Genomic DNA, 18,486 nt, shown 5'->3' with positions numbered 1-18,486 from the left:
TTGGTCTAATAAAGAGCTGAACAGCCAATGGTGAGGTAGGAGAGGAATAGAAATAGGCAGGGTCAGCAGGAAGAGAGAATAAATAGGAGGACAAAAGAGGCCAGAAGAGCAAGAACAGGAGGATAGAGAACATCAGCGGCCAGCCACCCAGCCAGACAGAGTAAGAAAAAAGAAAGACATACAGAAAGAGAAAGGCAAAAGCCCAGAGACAAAAGAGGGATGGAATAATTTAATAAAAAAAAAAGCTGGCCAGAAATAAGCCAAGCTTTAAGGCCAGGCATTTATAAGTAAGAAAAAACCTCTGTGTATTTATAAGGGAGCTGGGTGGTGGGCTCCCAAAAGAGCCAAAGAGTCAAAGGAGCTAAAGAGTAAAAAGCAACCAGCAACGCTCCTCCATCCCAACTGTCTGGTTTCATTCATATGAAAAAACACTGTATTTCCTAGGCTGGCCTTCTATGACTCAATAGTACAAAAATGTGATCGTGAAACATGGTGGGAAAGAGAACAGTATTGTGTCTGTATACTTGCTGGTAGAAATAAAATCCCTAGAACCTGAACATTGTGCATATTTCACACTCAAGTTAGTACCTCTTCTTAGCCACCACCAAAATAAATGCCAAAATTTCAGCCAAGTCTGATAACAGCATTAACATGTCAAAATTGAATCCATGGACTATAATATGCCACCTTGTTTAGGGTTAAATCATCCAAAAATATAAGACAGATGATATGATATGCTAAATGTAGTAAAAGGTTTAATGATAGGATTCGGGTGATATGAACTAGTGTCCACTTTTGGAATCCTCCTGTTTTCTCTCTGAACAACCTAATAAAATCAATGGGGGTGGTGATATGCTTTTCCATGCAAGAGAAATCTACAGTGTTGTCAATAATGTGGCTACTAGAGGAAAAGGGAGTGAAACAAAGATACTGAGATGTTTCTGTGTAATACCAGGCAATGGCATCATAAGTGATATAATAGCTTTCATTCAATTCATTTTAACACTAGTCAATGTCTATCATGCTCCTGGCACTAGATAAAAAATGATGTAGAGGAACTAAGGAACTACCAGGAGTGTTGTTTCCTGGGAGTTTCCAGTTTCCTGTGGAAAGGTGAATGCAATCTAAGATGGAAAACCTCAATAAAATTCTTTACTCTTTATGATTTAGACAGGTGAATGCAATCTAAGATGGAAAACCTCAATAAAATTCTTTACTCTTTATGATTTAGACAGTTCCAGTGGGGAAAGGGAAACACTCAGGAGAGGGCCAAGAGTCAGGTCAAGAATCTGTGTAGTTTATAAAGATTGACACACTGCAGAAGACAGGGTTGGGAACATGTATTGGGTTTTAAATTACTGGAGCATTTAAACGTCTCCCAGTTTAAACCTGTCACATGAGCCAATGCAAAGGGTGAAGCATCATCTCCACTTAGTCTGCTGTTGAATCATTAAAAGGTGCAAAGGACACCATTATAGGGGGAGGCTGGAGAGATTGCTCTGCAGTTAAGAACACTGGCTGTTCTTTCAGAAGACCTGAGTTACATTCCCAGCACCCACATGGCAGCTCACAACTATCTGTAACTCCAGTCCCAGGGAATCTGATGTCTCTAGCCTTTGTGGGCACAATATACACAAACATACATGCAGGCAAAATATCACAACCATGAATAGCCATCATATCCATACAGACAAAAAGTTTAAAAGGCAAAATGGGTTATGAATCTCCTAACCAGTATACACTAACAATTGTGTATGTAAATGCTCACCATTGTTCACAAAATCTCTACTGGTTTTAGGAAAGAAACATGTGGAATACTTTGAATAAATTATTTTTCAGAGTTCGGAATAATGTATGGAAATAGTTATATCACACATACAAATCTCATGGTTTAGGAGATGCACAAAATCTCAATAAAAACAAATAAACACTAAACTACCTATGCACAATAGCTTTTCTCTTCAGGTAAAGAACAATATAAGAAACTACTTATTCACCAGTTGGATATCCTCAGTGAGAGATGGTCTATGGTGTGTGAAGATTATCTGGCTAACAGGACAAGAGAATGTGGCTACTCTTCTAAATGAATTCCTGAAACTGGGCTTCAATCTCAGTGCTGTTTTAAGCAAATATGAAGGAAGTAATGAGACACATAAATTATAACAATTATAAGCACATTACACTGACTTTCAACATGTGGCATAAAGCTGATAGGATAATAATGATAATGAAGATGGCAGAACCATTTTAAGTGTTACTGGGGGCTGCTGGCCTCAGTGATTTCCCTAAAAGGTTTGACCTCAGACAAGTTTCTCATGATTTGGCCAGAACGATATTTATAGGATGTACCTATGAACTTGACCTAATACATTTTCAGAGTTCATAGTTGGTTATAAGACATGTGAGTCAAGGTTTCAAATCCAGAAACTACGGGGTATCTAACATTCATCTCACAAGTGTGAATCTTTCCCAAGTGTGCATCTGTTGCTGTTTCTTAAGGCTTTGACCTATTAATAGAAGAGTTGATGATAGACAAGATCTTAAAACAACCTCTGCGCTTATGGAGACTTTATGATACCTCAGATGAAGTTTTTGTTTTTACCAATTAGTACTGGACCTGAGTTGAACTTGACGATATATCTGAACTCTATTATAATTTTATGCACGCAGAGTAAGGTCAGAAGAACATAGGCTGCTTTCCTTGTTACAGTCTTTGTTGAAAACTTTATTAATCATTTTCTAATTGCTATGCTTGGGTCTTAAGAAAAATTCACATGTGACTTTGTTCTTAAAGAAGGTGAAAGGACTTAAAATTGACATTTTCATGAGTAGACTAACACACTATACAGACTTAAATACAGTAATATACTCTGACTTTATTTTGGATAAACTATTGTATTTCCTGAAATTGGAATTCCTCTGAAATGTCTTGAAACCATACAAAAGAGACTGAAAAGTGTTATATGACATTTAAACTAACTGAGGTCCACCATGGGTTGGCTCCAGCTTCCAAAGACAGACACTCTGTCTTCACATGAGTAGGGTGCAGAAGAAATGATAGATTTGAGTATCAGTATTCAAAGATGACTTCCATGGGAATTCTGGTTAAATTAAACCTTTCTTATGGCCTTCTATGGTGTAGTTTAACACATTTAAACTCTGAGATATAGTAAACTTATAATCTTATAAGAGATAATTTTAAAAACAAAGTGTGTTGTATATAATTAATGTTCCCTTTTATTTAGCATCCGTATAATGAGCTCTTTTATAATTTGTTCATAAGGACAGTTCATTTACATGACTAGATGATACTTTATTTCACCAAAACAATTCCTGCTGGGAAATGGTGACACATACCTTTAATCCCAGCACTTGGGAGGCAGAGGCAGGTGAGTATCTGTGAGTTTGAGGCCAGACTGGTCTACAGAGTGAGTTCCAAAGCTACACAGAGAACTCCTGTCTTGAAAAAAACCAAGAAAAGAAAATTACTCTTTGGACACCAGTAGTACTGAACACATATGTGTGCTGTAAAGTATGATGTGTACTCTGAAGACTAAAAATCAAAGATTTGGGGGATTGAAGAGATAGCTCAGCAGTTGAAAACATTGGATGATCTTGAGGACCTGAGTTTAGTTCCCAGCATTCACACAGCAACTCACAGTCTGTAACTCCACTACCCAGGGCTGATTCCCTCTTCTGGTCTCTGAGGACAAGCAAACAAACACATGGTATGTACACATGCACACATGTACACACAGAGAAAGAGAGAATGAGTAAATATTCATCTACATAAACATTTTAAAAATATAATTTTTAAATTGAAAAAAAAAACAAAGACTCTAGAGAGACCACCTTTGAAAGTCTGGTTAAGACTCCTTCTATAAGTAAAGTGTATTTCTTTCCTCAAGTGAAAATGAATTCCTTTCAGTAAAAGGCTGGGAAAAGTGAGGAGATGTTACAGAAGGTCAAAATTAAGTCCATTAAATCCCAGACTCAGATTCAGTCACCATAGAGACAGAGGAGATAAATAAACCAGTAACCTTAACAAACATGCTGCACCTTTGCCAGATGTATCTCTGACTTACCATTATTTTTACTTAAGTATCTTTTAGTCCAAACATATCCAACTGTGAAGACTCCAAAACCAAACAGAACTAGACCCAAAAGAAATATGAATTGCTCATGCAAGCAAAGGACAAGCAAGAGAGTCAAGAGTCCCCCCCACCCAGCAATGTGCTCTCCATTCCCCTTGAAAAATGATTGCAACATGAAGCTCTAGAGGCAATGACATATGGGGAAAATATGTGGTGCCAAAGCCAGAGGAAACCATGTCAAAAAAGAAAAACAGCCATGAAGTAACTGACCTAATTAAAAGGAAAACAAGTACATCTGAAACGGAGAGCACAGCTGAAGGAAAAAGACCATTAACCTTAAAGTGAATTCCGCAGGCTTCTGCAAAGGAGTGGCGATGCTGGGCTAGACACTGCCCTCTGGCTAGAACATAAGTAAGATTCTTCTCTAGGGTATACTGGACCTTTAGACATGAAGACTCATCCCCTGCTTGGTACTGGCCCACATCAAGAAGCTCTAAAACAAAGTATGTGTTCTTTGTGATGGACGTCGCCAAGAACACAGAAGAGAAAAAGGAATTTGAGCTAATGGGACAAAATGCACAACAAAGACCTACATCACTGGAACTCCACATTTAAGCTCTAGCCAAGACCAAAAGGACATTATGCTTCCTGGTTATTTACTTACTAAATGATAAACAGGAATAGTCTACCTATGATAATTTGTTTCAATTAGTTACCTACTATGTGATAAACAGGAATATTCTGTGATTCTCATCCTTGGAGCACAAGCTTATGTTAAAATAAACAAGCTTCATGAAACCACAAGTAAAACGATACTTACATTCGTCCATGTGCCTTCCAGTTCTTGTCCATGCATCCAATCCATACCACCTTGCAGTTACAACCACAATGTGTGTGTGTGTGTATATGTGTATACAGACACACAATTTTGCAATCTGTATCTTAGTAAGTTTTTGTTGGCTATATTCTTTAATATTAATAAAGAAACTTGAAAACTCAAATTTTTAACAAATTCATAGCCTTCCACAACAGATCCATCAAAATTTACTTAACCAGAAATTATTTGTTGAGCCTCAGGCCTGAAATCCCAGCTACTTGAGAGAATAAGGCACGAGGATCACAAGCTCAAGGCCTGCCTGGGCTGTAGAGTGAGTTCCAAGAGCAGTTTGGGCAACTTGTTGAGATTATCTCAAAATAAAAGTAAAAAGAAGGTTGTAGGGCGCCTGCCTAGCATGCACAGGGCCCTAGGTTCGATTGCTAATATTGAACAAGACTGTACCTGTTTAATAAATGAACCATTTTCTAATGCTGGACACTTAAATAGGTTCTAGTTGTTTATTCTTACAAGTAACACAGTGATAGATACCTAAAACATATGTCATTTTTCTCCTTTTCTTGGGACAATCTGTTTCTTAGAACACATTTCCTCACACAGGATTGCAAAACTCGAAAGTACTAATATTTGACTTCTGCCATATACTGCCATCATTTACAAGTTAGTTTATGTCACTCAAAGAAGGCAGCTACCTTAGCATCAGATTTTTATTTTGTTTCTCTTGTTTTAAGGGTGAGCATATACTTGGTTAATGTTTCAGCTGTTTGTCTTTAAATATCACTAAGGCTAGATGTGTTTTCATGTATCTACTCGCTTTGTGATATCATATGAATGGCTTTTACCCATCTACCTCATGAAGAATTTGTTGAGCCAGTAGTTCTGGAACATCTACCTCATGCCAGGCCTATGCAGACCGCCTCATTACCTATACAACTTCTGTACATAATACAAAAATTACCTTTTCCTATATGCAGCCAATTGTCTGGGCACCACCTCCTTTTTGTTAAAATTACACTTTTCCACAGTAGAGTTGGAGATATATGAGTGTGCTGGTCTGTCTTTTCTGACTTTTCTACTTTGTTACAACTTGTATGGTTATTTCACACCTTGGGATTTGATAATTAGTCTTTTCCTGTGGTCTTTGTTCAAAGTATTCTGAGAGCCACATAAATATGTTCTCTGATAAAGTTCTTATTCATACTTTATAATTCTTCTGCCCTAATATAAATACCGTTTTTACTAGAAGCATATATTTTAGAATAAAAACTCATACAAGTTTTCTTCATTCTCTACATGCAGTATGTTATAGTAAAACTGGTGTTTTTAAGCTACCTTGTTGCAATCAGAAGGGACCTCGGTTGTATGTGAAAAAGACTGATCCCAAGAAAGCCTTTGTAAGAGGATCCTGCTCTCTCTCTCAAGCCAAAGAAGAAAACAATGGATCTGCACGAGCCTTTTCATCTTTGGGCTGCTTTAGAGTAAAGCCCTTTTGTGACTCAGAGCAGCAGTGTGACAAGAAGGATCTCCAGCCCTGTGTCACAATGTGCACATTCAAGTTTGAGAAGCACCGAGGGAGACCACAGAATAAGTTATTTTAAAAAAAAAAAAAACAAAGCCCTCGTATATGTTGATGCTCCTCTTCTTAAGCATGTACCACCGTAAAGTATTCCTCCCCTGTTAGGGTTCACCTTCCACTCTTTTAAAGCACCCCCTTAAAATGGCTCAGGCCAGAAAAGTAAGCAAAGTGATGTCATGCAAGAAAGGACAATCTGAACTTTGCACCCACAATGTTAGCTTGAACTGAAGTTGAAAAGCCTTGTGGCTGTGTGAGCACAGTGTCCTAGTATGGCAGCAGGCTCCCATCCTTTGTGTCAAGAAGACTACAGAGAGAGCAGGGGCTGTGGCAAGTCTGGCAGCCTGTGCTCTCTCCCCAAAGGAACAGCAGCAATTTGGCTGCAGCCGTTAGAGCCAAATGGGAACATAGGCTTTGTAGTGCCAAAACTTCTGATATTTCAAGAGACGGAAGTGTGGATGTTTAAGAGTGTGAAATCTCTCGATTTTTCAAGGCTGGCAACTCACTTGCATTTTAAAAGAACACCTCTGCGTGCCAGATCCAGCCTAGCTATCAGTTTGAGACCCTGGCTCTAGGCTGAAGAGTTCTAACTCTCCAAGTCTGTGTAATCCATCCGTGCCGGTTCGTATGCTGACTATGTAGGTTCCAGGAAGATCAATCACATCAAAATCGATGGCACACATCAAATCACTATGACTACTGTCTTTGAAAACTTAGTTTGGTGAATATTTTAAAAACTGCCAAATCAATAATGAAAATAACCATAAGGCAGTTATACAAAACTCCTAAATGTGAAATGTATCCAATTCATTAACAATATTATCATTTCCACAGTACAAATTAGAGTACTCATATTTAGCCCCGCTCATGTGTCTGCTAACAATAACGATGTAAGAGCTGGAGAGATGGCTCAGTGACTAAGGGTACTAACTACTTTTCTAGAGGACCCAGATTTGATTAGCACCCACATGGCAGCTCACAAGGGATTGTAAACCCAGCTATAGGGAATCCAGCAACCCCTTCTGGTATCCACAGGGACTGCACAGACAAATATGCAGGCAAAACACCCATACACATAAAACAATCTTTAGAATTTTTTATGAAAGAAGTATGTTGTGTTCAACTGTACTCCAAATAATGTTGTAAACTGAAGGCAGCCAAATAGAATAATGTCAAGGCCTAGAATTGTAAACTTTGTGGAAGAAAAATGGCATGGAAAGCTTGAAAATGGACATATTTTAAAAATTAAACTATCCTCCTATGGACATTGCAAACTCCGCTTTGTATAATGGTTTAATTCACCCAAAAGATGCTAAAAAGTAAGCTGTGAAATGCAGAGTCTCCATCCCTGTTCACTGCAGGCATTTGGTCCTAGGCATAGCTATATTTGCAACCAGTATCCTTGCTCAGACCGGCTTACTGTAGAAGTAGCAGAAACTGCAGGCATCAAGGATCAGAGAAGAGGCAAGGCCTGGATGACCTTCTCCATATTATTAGCAAGGTGATAATTTATACAACAGTTTTCAGTCTCCTTATCTGGAAAAGGGAAAATAATCTAGGTTTGCCCTACACCTGAGGATATTGGATCCCAAGAGTTTGACCTTTGGCACAGAGTGGGGCTCTGCAGACTAAAGGAAGAATGAACACAAGATTCGGCAATATAACCCTGTTTGTTTCTGTAATGATTAAAAATAATTTAGGGGGAAAGGCAGTAAGCAGGTTTACCTAGGCAGAGATGGAAGGTACCAACACAGCAACCTTTTCGTGTATGACACTGGCAATCTCAACAGGTACGGTACTTATGAATATCATGTCTCTCTTGTAAATACAGAAGCTGGGGACAAGAGGAAGCAGTCATTTCTGCATTGAACCTGGAGTAGACATCTCGTAGATGCCCCTCCTTTTATTTTCAAAGATGGATGCTCCTTCTCTCAAGGGAAGAAATAAGGAAACGTGGATTACCACAGAGCATAATCAGCCACCAGCTTAAGGAAGCAAAGGATATCTAGCTAACGTGTGTGCTAAATGAAAGGTCTGGACAGCATCGATACACAGACCAGCGTAACATGGTCGCTTCTAAACTTGAATGCAAGCTAGAAAAAGCATGTTGGCTCATGTTGTAGAGGCCCAGCAGACACACTCTTTGGTGTTCTTACTACCAGCTTTTTACAGTGACTTGACTCCTTCCACCCAGGAAACACAGCTTCCCGGGGCTTGAAGTACTTGGCTAGCACAAACTTTTGCAGTCACTATCAGGAGTCCGCTTCCACTCCTCCCAGCGTTTGCTCCATGCAGCTGCTCTGCTCCCTACTGTTCACACTGCAGCATGAACGGCTTTCTTTTCGGGCAAACCTTCTCAAGTTCTGTGGTGCCCGCCACATCCACTTTTATGTTCTCCAAGTCAAAGCAAATGAGGCTTTTGCTTGAAAAGGCATTCCCCAGAGAGCTAATATTTAGGGTAAGCAGTGATATTGGTTGGGCCAATTAAAATAAACCTTCTTAAACTTCTCAGACAAATAAAGCTTGTTGTATAATGCCACAAATTGGAAAGTTAGGGATCAGCATAAGAATCTGTAGCAATTAGTAGCTCTTACCTCACACAGGATGTGTTCCGGAAGGGCTGGACACAGCTAAGAACAGCTACCGGTTGCCTAAATTGAAAAAAGCAATAGCAAATTACCTTTTTAGAAGAAAAGTCACAAATAAAAATACACCATCTTCCTCTGAAAAGACTCATGGCAACACATTCTCCTTTGTATTTATAACCTGAAGAGTTAACAGAAAATAGTCAAGATGGTCTGCATATTTCTCCAAATGTCTGTTTATCATATAACGTTAGCCCTGGCAGTGGATCCCACTCCCTCATTATCAAGCTGTATTAGCTCGAACTCTCAGCATTGTTAGGGGGGTGAGCTCATGGCCTATTTCAGTTTTAAATTAACATTTGGCAATCACCCGGGTAATCAAAACAAATGATTCAGTCGTTTAGAATAGATTAATTAGTTGAGCCTTTTTCCTTTCTCTTTTAACATCTTTAGACTATTTTGCCACAGGAGGGCTCTGATCCAGCCAGAATATAGAGTATAAGTTACCAGAGGAATATTTAGGTGTTACCATGGAGATGAGGTACCCTGTGACCACTAAAGTTATCTCCCATCAGCAACAGGATTAGGACACAAGCTAGTTTACAGGCTCTTCCCAATGTGAGTGGTGCTGTGGTACTAGGAAGCAGGTGTCCTCTGGCTGCTGCCACCCATGACATAATTCATAACACAATGTCCTCCTGGTATACACATCCCCACCTTGTACCTTTGTATCACTTGTAAAGAGAACCTGGTAAATAACAACTCCCTAAGCAGGATCCTGTTTGGGTTTTGTTTATTTGAGAAAGGTTCACACTGTGTGATCCACACTAGCCTCAAATTCAGGATCCCCCTGCTTCCACCTCCCCCACTGCTGGCATCACAGGTATGTGTCACCACAGTCAGCCGCCAACTGCTTTGTTCCCACACTCAGAACAATCTCTCAGGAAGTTTCAATGGGACAAACATAAACCAAGGATTGTAATCAGGCTTGAAATCCTGCCTGTGTCCCTGCAACCATTTCCAGGCTGATTATCAAACAGGCAGTGACCACAGATTTAATTTTTGTGTGTGTGCCAGACAAGACCTGGTGCAGTTACTTCTATATACTAATATAGATATCTATAGATTTATCCGTTTATGAGATCTTAATGATGATTGGTACAGTTAAGAACACTGTCAGTGGTAAAGACCTAATATTCAAAGAGAACTCAGGCCAGGCAGTGGTGCAGTATGCCTTTAATCCCAGCCCAGCACTCAGGAGACAGAGTCGGGCAGATCTCTGTGAGCTCGAGGCCAGCCTGGTCTACAGAGTGAGTTACAGGACAGCCAGGGCTGTTACACAGAGAAACCATGTCTCCCCCCCAAAAAAAATAAGTAAATGAACTCAGAGGACTGCCTTTTACCTCTTCCCACCTACACAAGAGAAAATATTGTGTTATTTATTTCATATTACATTTGTGTTTGTGCTAGAGGACTTTAATGTTTCATGATGGCAGCCACAAAACCGTTCTTTCCTATTTCTAGCATGGCATGTATATACACAAATCTCATCTTTCACCCATACTCCACTCATGAAACCTGGTGTTTCTAGAAGGTGCCACACTCTTTCACGCAGCTGTGAAAGAATGCAGCATGTCACAGCTGTTTACAGACAGGCTGCCAGATTCAGATGGGCTGAGGTGAAACACTGGCTCTATCTTATCCTAATAGTAAGCAACTTCACAAAGGTACACAACCAAATGAGTATCACACGCACACCTGCTACTCATAGAACATTAGCTACACCGTCATCACTTCTTACAGTAGACAAGCACTTAAAATGCTATCACCTTGGGGAATAATTTATTATGCTCCCAAAATTACTTGATACCAAATATACTCTTCTTTTAGACTCAACCCAACTTTAATTTCAAACCTGAACTCCTAATCCTAGTTTCAAAATTCTATTTCATCTTACCCTTGTCCCGGAAGCCAGATGCAATTTATACTAGATGCTACTCAAAAGGAATCTGGTTCTCTACTTAAAGAGTCAGGTAGCTTCCCTCCTGAGATCTTGACCCTACAAATGCCTTCTTGCTACCTATAAAATTTCTTGCTGGGTAGGGAGGGGCTACCAGTCAGATGTTGCTGAAAATCTCCTATTAACCAGACCAGGATACAGGGTATCCATTTCAGAAGTCCTTGTATCTCACGTTCCCTGACAGCCTCCAGAGGGCAGGAGAGAGAAAGACTCAGACTGGGGAACTCAACAGAGCCAGATGGAGTTGTCTTTTCTTCCATAATTCAGTTTTTCCATCAGTAACAATGAGAAATATTACAGTGAAACTTGAACTGTATTTGCATCATTTCATTTTCTTCTCTGTAAAAGTTCCACTTAACATTAGATGGGGACATGAGGATAAAGATATAGTAGACATTATCTGTACATACTTTTCAGTATGTAGACGATAACCATGGCTTTGATAGCAACAATACTGTGCAAAACAAAGACTAAAAACGGAACGACAGTCAAACTCTGGGTAAATCTGATGACAACAAAGTAACCAAAATCAAAACTCAAATACTTTAGGATTAGTTACACTTTCAAATAAATCATGCTAATCTTACCTATTATGACAAATTAGTAAGTCAAATTAGAAATGCCATTTTGTTCTTTGAGATGCTTAAGACACTTCAGGTTTAAAGAAAGTATTCTGGCCATAGACACTGAAGACCTATCATTAATTTCAGCCAAGCTTAAAGGATCCCCAAGTTACTAATCAATTGAGTGAATTATATGAAAAATTAAAATGCAGAGACAACAGCTGTTTAAATGAACTTAAATGACCAGTTGAATCAATCAAAATGGACGGGCTCCATGGATTCATTGTTTCCTTTCAGATGCTTTGGAAGTGACTGTCATGGCAACCACCCCTTAATCATGTTCTTCAGGATACTCACTCTCTTCCACCTAAGAAATCAAAGAGGGGTGAACTCTAAGCATCCCCTTAATTAAAAACATTTGTGATGGTAACCATAGGCTCAGACTTCCCATTCCCCCTACTGTTACTTATTCCCCTGCTTGTACTAATATGTGAGTCTGAGACACTAGCATATGTATCACTCAAAACATATTTTCAATGTTACCATAAAATGAAATAATAAATATAGCTGAAATGTCTTCTGGCTCCTTTTCTCTAGAAGAACAGAAACAATTTACTTGGATAAATGGTACAAATAAAAGATGCCTTATTTTAATAACTTCAACATTATACCTGCAATGTAACTGGTTATTTAGTAATATATTAATTTAATAGGCAAAGAAAAATTTAAAGTGTATTTTTAGTTATATAAATGTAACACTAAGTTTTGTTATTTAAATTAAGAATAGGTCTACAGTATATCTTATAATATATTCTTGTACTCTATAAAATCATTTCTTACAAGTTTCTGCACTTCTTTATTTTTTTTAGAACTACGAACACTTCACAAATTTGCATCCCATCATCATGGATGACTATGCTAACCTCTGTACTGTCTAATTGAGGGTTTGTTTTAGTTTGGGGATGTGAGCAGGTACACTCACTTGTGAGTACGCACACTGAAATTAATACTTGGTGTCTTCCTTAGTAACTCAGTAACTCACTGCTTTAATCTCTGGGACAGAGTCTCTCACTGAACTCAGAACTCACCAATGGGTCAGACTGGCTAGTCAGCAAGTCCCAGGAATCCTCCTGTCTCCATTCTGCATAGCACTGGGAATACAGACATGAAGTCTTGCACAGATATTTTTACACAGGTTCTAGAGATCTGAACTTGGGTTATTATGCTAGTGTAGCAAAAATTTTATCCACTGAGTTATCTCCTCAATTCTTCTTTACATTTAAGTACTCATAGGCTTCTTCACAATTTGAAAATAAGCAGCTTCATTATACAGTTTGGGGAAAGATGCCTTTTCTTCTTTAAAGGCATCTGTTGTATGTGCTACATTTAAAGTTGCAATCAGTTCAGATTTTTCCACAGATTTCATTTCATTCAAAAAGTAAAAAGCACACAGATTTCCCAAAGTTAGAGCAATGAGCCATTTTAAAACTCTGCATTGGAATAGATGTAAGCCTGTCTTGATAGGTTTTTAAACCAGTTAATAAGCTGTGTCTTTCCTCTAAACCAGCAAAGGTGGAAGTGTGAAAAGCATGCCTTGCCATTCCTAATTCCAAGGCTAAAGACCGAGGAGCTCTTTCCATGGCCATGGCTTGATACAAATCCAGAGACCTTGGGCCAAAAGGGAGAAGAAGAAAATAGATTTGCTCACTTTTACAGAAATGTTAAAACATCAATAATATTTACAAATTTCAAGAACCATTTAAAATAAATGTGAAACTAGGCACTCAGAAAAAAATGCATACAAAAGCATAGGTCAAATAGTGAAATCCAGGAAGCAAAATGGAGAAACAAATATGTGCTCCAGTCAAAAGGTAAACCCTTAGCATTCTTGTCCTTTGCCCTAATGTTCAATGATATTTTTGTTGTGTTTTAAAAATAAGATTGATGTTCTTTCAATGACATCACAGTGGCTCCCAAATAAAACAAATGATAAAATAAAAATTCACTTAATTGACTGAGAGGCTTGAATTAGTCATTGCCAAGTTTATAACTTTCCCACAACTCCAAGCATTCTTTCATATTAAAAAAACAGCATTTTCCCCCCTCTGACATGACAACTATGGGTAGTTCTTCGGGCAAGTATAATTTCTATTTTTATATAAATCTCTGTAGACCACTCCCCAAACTCAAGCTAAATGAAAGGTGTGAAGGACAAAGGACTCTACAGAACCCATGTGACAATTCCGACAGCTGTGCCAAGCATTGATCCTCCTGGAAGCCAGAGAGCAACTCCTGCACCAAAGTTCCTCTAAGACTGTCAGTCCCATAACCACCACTAAACGCTGCCATCTCTTCATGAACAAGCCTTAGGACTTCTTAGTATTTTCACAGTCCTAGTGTTGTCTGTTAACTGCTGCTTGATTACAATGACAGATTTTTTTTACATTTATTTTATGTATCTGACTGTATGTGTGTCTCTGAACCACCAGTGTACCTGATGCCAAGGAGGTTAAAAAGGGTTGTCAGAGCCCCTAGAACTGGAGCTCCAGGTGGTTGTGAACCCCCATGGAGGTGCTAGGAATCCAACATAGGTACTCTTAACCACTGAATTATGTCTCCAGCCCCCTATCAGTCTTTTTAATGTTGGGCATAATATCTTCTTCACGTTGATGGTCTAGACAGTGGTTCTCAACCTTCCTAATGATGTGACTTTAATACTGTTCCTCATGGTGTGGTGACCCCCAATCATGAAAATATTTAGTTGCTACTTCATAACTGTAATTCACTGCTGTTATGAATTGTAAATATCGGATATGCTAGGTATCTGATATATGACTCCCAAAGGGGTCTCAACCCTCAGGTTGAAAACCACTGTTTTAAGGGATTAGAGCACGGAGGCTCTTCCCTGCTGGAAGAAATTAAGGCCCTTACAAGAGGTTCCACTGCGGTGTTAAGGCCTTTCTGCCTTTCCCCCATACAGTACCTTTTCCACTGAGCCCACCTTTCCAATGTTCCAAGTGTGCCTGGCCACACTTCCCAGTATTGCCCAAGCAGGACCACGACTGGGGCTTGATGACCTCTTCAGACTGCACAATGGTCAAGGACACCCCTATGACTTTCCCTTCCTCTCTCTCCTCTCTCAGCTCTCCTGACCCTCTCTGGAGTCCGTTTGCAAGTGTAAGTAACAAGACGACATTGAGAGGTAAGCTCTTGAGATGACTTAATCAAGGAGGATGAAACCCTGGTGAGTCAGATTAATTCCCCTACAAAACGGCTGACAGAGTTCATCCCTAGGCCTTTCACCTTCCTTCAAGTGAAGATACATCACCCCTTCATTCCAGAGAATGCAGCATAAAGATGCCATGCTGTGCTCTTCCTGTAAGCGACCTGAGGTAACCTGCGAAGATGGTTCGCTACTCTCTTGACCCAGAAAACCCTACAAAGTCATGCAAGTCAAGAGGTTCAAATCTCCAGGTTCACTTTAAGAATACCCGTGAAACTGCCCAGGCCATCAAGGGTATGCATATCTGAAAAGCCACCAAATACCTGAAGGATGGCACTTTGAAGAAGCAATGCGTGCCGTTCCGGCCGTACAATGGTGGAGTCGGCAGGTGCGCCCAGGCCAAACAGTGGGGCTCGACACAGGGTCGGTGGCCAAAAAAGAGTGCTGAATTTTTGCTGCACATGCTTAAAAATGCAGAGAGTAATGCTGAGCTTAAGGGTCTAGACGTAGATTCTCTGGTCATCGAGCACATCCACGTGAACAAAGCACCTAAGATGTGTTGACAAACTTACAGAGCTCACAGCCAGATTAACCCATACATGAGATCCCCCTGCCACATCGAGATGATCCTCATGGAAAAGGAACAGATTGTTCCAAAGCCAGAAGAGGAGGTTGCACAGAAGAAAAAGATATCCCAGAAGAAACTGAAGAGGCAGAAACTATGGCAGGGGAATAATTGCATCATAAAATAAATGCAGATAAAAGTAAAAAAAAGATGCCATGCTGTAAATGGTAAGCAGTATTCACCAGGCAATAGATGTGCTGGTACCTTCATTACGGACTTCTCAGCCTCCAGAACAGTGAGAAATAAATTTGTTCTTTTTAAGTCACCCCCAAGTCTTGGGTAGTCTGTTATAGCAGTACAGAATAATACAGTGTCTTATCCCAAACGAAGATTCCCTAGGTGAATCTTACACAAAGCCAAAGTTGAGAGTCACTGCCCAAAGTTCATATAGCTCATAGCTGCCACACTTCAGTAGATATCAGAACTACCTGACTGGGTCCCTTATTCTAACACAGGTGGTGCGGTCCCATCCCCGGTACTTCTGATTCAGTCAGCTTGGGTAGAACTCCTGAACCTGAAATACTAACAAGCTTTTAGGACCTAGAATCTAGGTGATGCCCTGTGCTCAGGGTCCAAGGGCCCCACATGGAGAAACACTGATGTGTAGTCATAATGAGTGTGATTATATGATATAAATAGTTGCACCATAAAACAAATAATAAGTATATCTATAGGTTGAGCATCCCTTCCCTGAAATCTGTTTTGTTTTGCTTTGTTTTTTGAGAAAGGATTCTATCAGTGTAGCTTTGGCTGTCCTAAAACTCACTATGTAGACCAGAGGTACATCTACCAACTGCTGTCCTTGAGTGCTGGCCCCTTCTCTGAAATCTTAAAACTACTGGCATTTCAGATGTGTGTTTCTGGCCAAGATTTTGGAATATTTGTTTAGATGTCACCACTCAAGAAGTCCTAATCTGAAATATGAAATGTCCTGACACCAGAGCATTTAGGGATGTTTAAACTTGTACATCTCATTTACACAAAAGAAAATGTAGCATCTTCTGAAACATGCACAAATGTCTTAGGACGAGTCAGTGAAACTGTCTTTTTAGAAACTGAAGCCTAAGTGGAGGGATTATTTTCTCAGAGAATCAAATGATCCTCTGGATAGGGTTCAAAATTCCTGACTCTCCCCACTCCCTGCCCTGCCCAGTTCAATACTTTCTAGCACATCTCTGCTATACCGCTAACAGTGTCTCCAATTGTAATGAACATTCCTTGCTTGGAGAGATTGATTTTACTACTCTCCATAATATGTTACACGTCTATGTGTATGTGTTTTAAAGTGAGCACTGAATAAGCATCCGTTAATTTGGCTTTATGATCTACTCAGCCTCATACTTGTCAGAAGCTGGGGTTGGCAAGTTGCATACTGGCAAACAGGCAGCTCCACTGCAATCAATTAGCCATGGAGTAAATCATAACCACATGTGTGCTGCCATTATCTGTTATGTTAACAATGACAAACATAAAGAAAAAGTATGGGGGTCTGAAACATGGCAGGAATAATAACTAAGTTTACAAGGTGACACAATTCTGCTTTCAAATTCTATGTCAGAAAAAGTTTACAACGTTTACCATTTTATTCTGAAGACGCTACTACAGCAACAAAGTTCTGAGTATTAGAAAATTATACAGTGCAGTGCACTGGTAGTTTTGGTATGTTTCATGCAGGCAGGGGCCCTCCTTGTTCTTCGATAGACAATCCCCAAATAACCACACTAAGGATAAAGAGGAAATAAAAGGAGGAAGAAACTAAGAGCTGCCAAAAGATAGCAAGAAGCAAATGAATAAACATAAAGGAAACAAGAAGATGGTGTCACATACCTGCCCTGTGGCCAATGCCATTATCCTCCCCAGTCTTTCCAGATAAAGCTCTATATCTACAGGTTCAACCAATTTTGCATGGGAAATATTCGGAATAGAATATTACGTATGTGAGGAGTATGCAGATTTTTCTACTTTAATTATTCCAAACAATGTTACAATTGATACAGATGGCTTAAAACATAGAGAAGGATAGGTATAGGCATATGCATGTATATACTCCACTTTATATAAGGGACTAGAGTATTGTAGATTCTTGCATTCTAGGGATGGGGCCCTGGAACTGAACTTTGAACATCTTGCATTAGTATAGTACATTTGTCCCATTGATGGGACAATATTAATACACTATTATCAACTAAAATCTATCTTACTGACTATAATTTGCACTAGGGTCCATGCTTTGTGCTATGCTTTGACAAATGTTGAAAGAGTGGGATAACATTTTTTCAGTACACCCTGAAGAACAATAAATACCTATTCCTCAAGAGCACTGAACTGATTAAACAATGTTAAAGGATGCATCACAGGAATACTATAAATTCTTTCTTTAGTTTTACTGATTCATTGTTCCAAAACCTTTGTAAAGTAGCACAGGAAATATACTGCTTTGGTTTTCTGAATACCAACCTTTCACGACTGTACAACCTCCAGTGTAGCCCCAAACTTGAAAGCATTCTGAAAGTTTTATTGGATTCCCAAATGAAAAGTCGGAAACACAGCCCCAAAGATGCTGGAATTTCTATTGGGTTCCCACTCTGTCTGGAGCCATTTATGAAATTGGCTTTTTTAAGAGACAGCAGAGGCAATGCAGAAGTAGCTCAGAGAATCAGGAAAGACAATCAAGAGAAAACCAGGAAGGAAGACAGAGAGGGCAGCCACGGGGCAAAGCAGGAGTGGTAGGGGAGTGGGCACAGACCAGGACCACAGCAATCACTAGGGTGGCAGCAAAAACACTTCCTGACTTTTGAAGTTCTCTGACAGTAACAAAGGGATAAATTGCACCTGACTACAGCAGCCCCCGACTTCTTCAATAATTATTTGATTAATTCAATAATACAGATGAGAAAAAACTGAATATGCCCAAAAGCCTGCTCTACACATCAATGTGCAAACAGGGTATGGAGGCTATGCACAGAAA

General features: G+C 39.5%; 1 protein-coding gene and 1 pseudogene across 2 annotated transcripts in view; one reads left to right on the top strand and one right to left on the bottom strand.

Annotated features, from left to right (window-relative positions):
• Fhl1 (four and a half LIM domains 1) overlaps positions 1–18,486 on the bottom strand; it is a 62,961-nt gene that overhangs the window by 33,892 nt on the left and 10,583 nt on the right. For both annotated transcript variants that reach the window (XM_013123996.3, XM_005084513.4), the window contains exon 2: positions 9,097–9,153. The gene's annotated coding sequence lies outside the window, so the exon portion shown is untranslated. The remainder of the gene's footprint in view (positions 1–9,096; positions 9,154–18,486) is intronic.
• On the top strand, positions 15,061–15,660 carry LOC101839242 (annotated as a pseudogene).

The sequence above is a fragment of the Mesocricetus auratus genome, unplaced genomic scaffold, assembly GCF_017639785.1.
Source record: "Mesocricetus auratus isolate SY011 unplaced genomic scaffold, BCM_Maur_2.0 Super-Scaffold_100003, whole genome shotgun sequence".
NCBI classification, from domain to species: Eukaryota; Metazoa; Chordata; class Mammalia; order Rodentia; family Cricetidae; genus Mesocricetus; species Mesocricetus auratus.
This window is presented reverse-complemented; position numbering and strand designations above follow the sequence as displayed.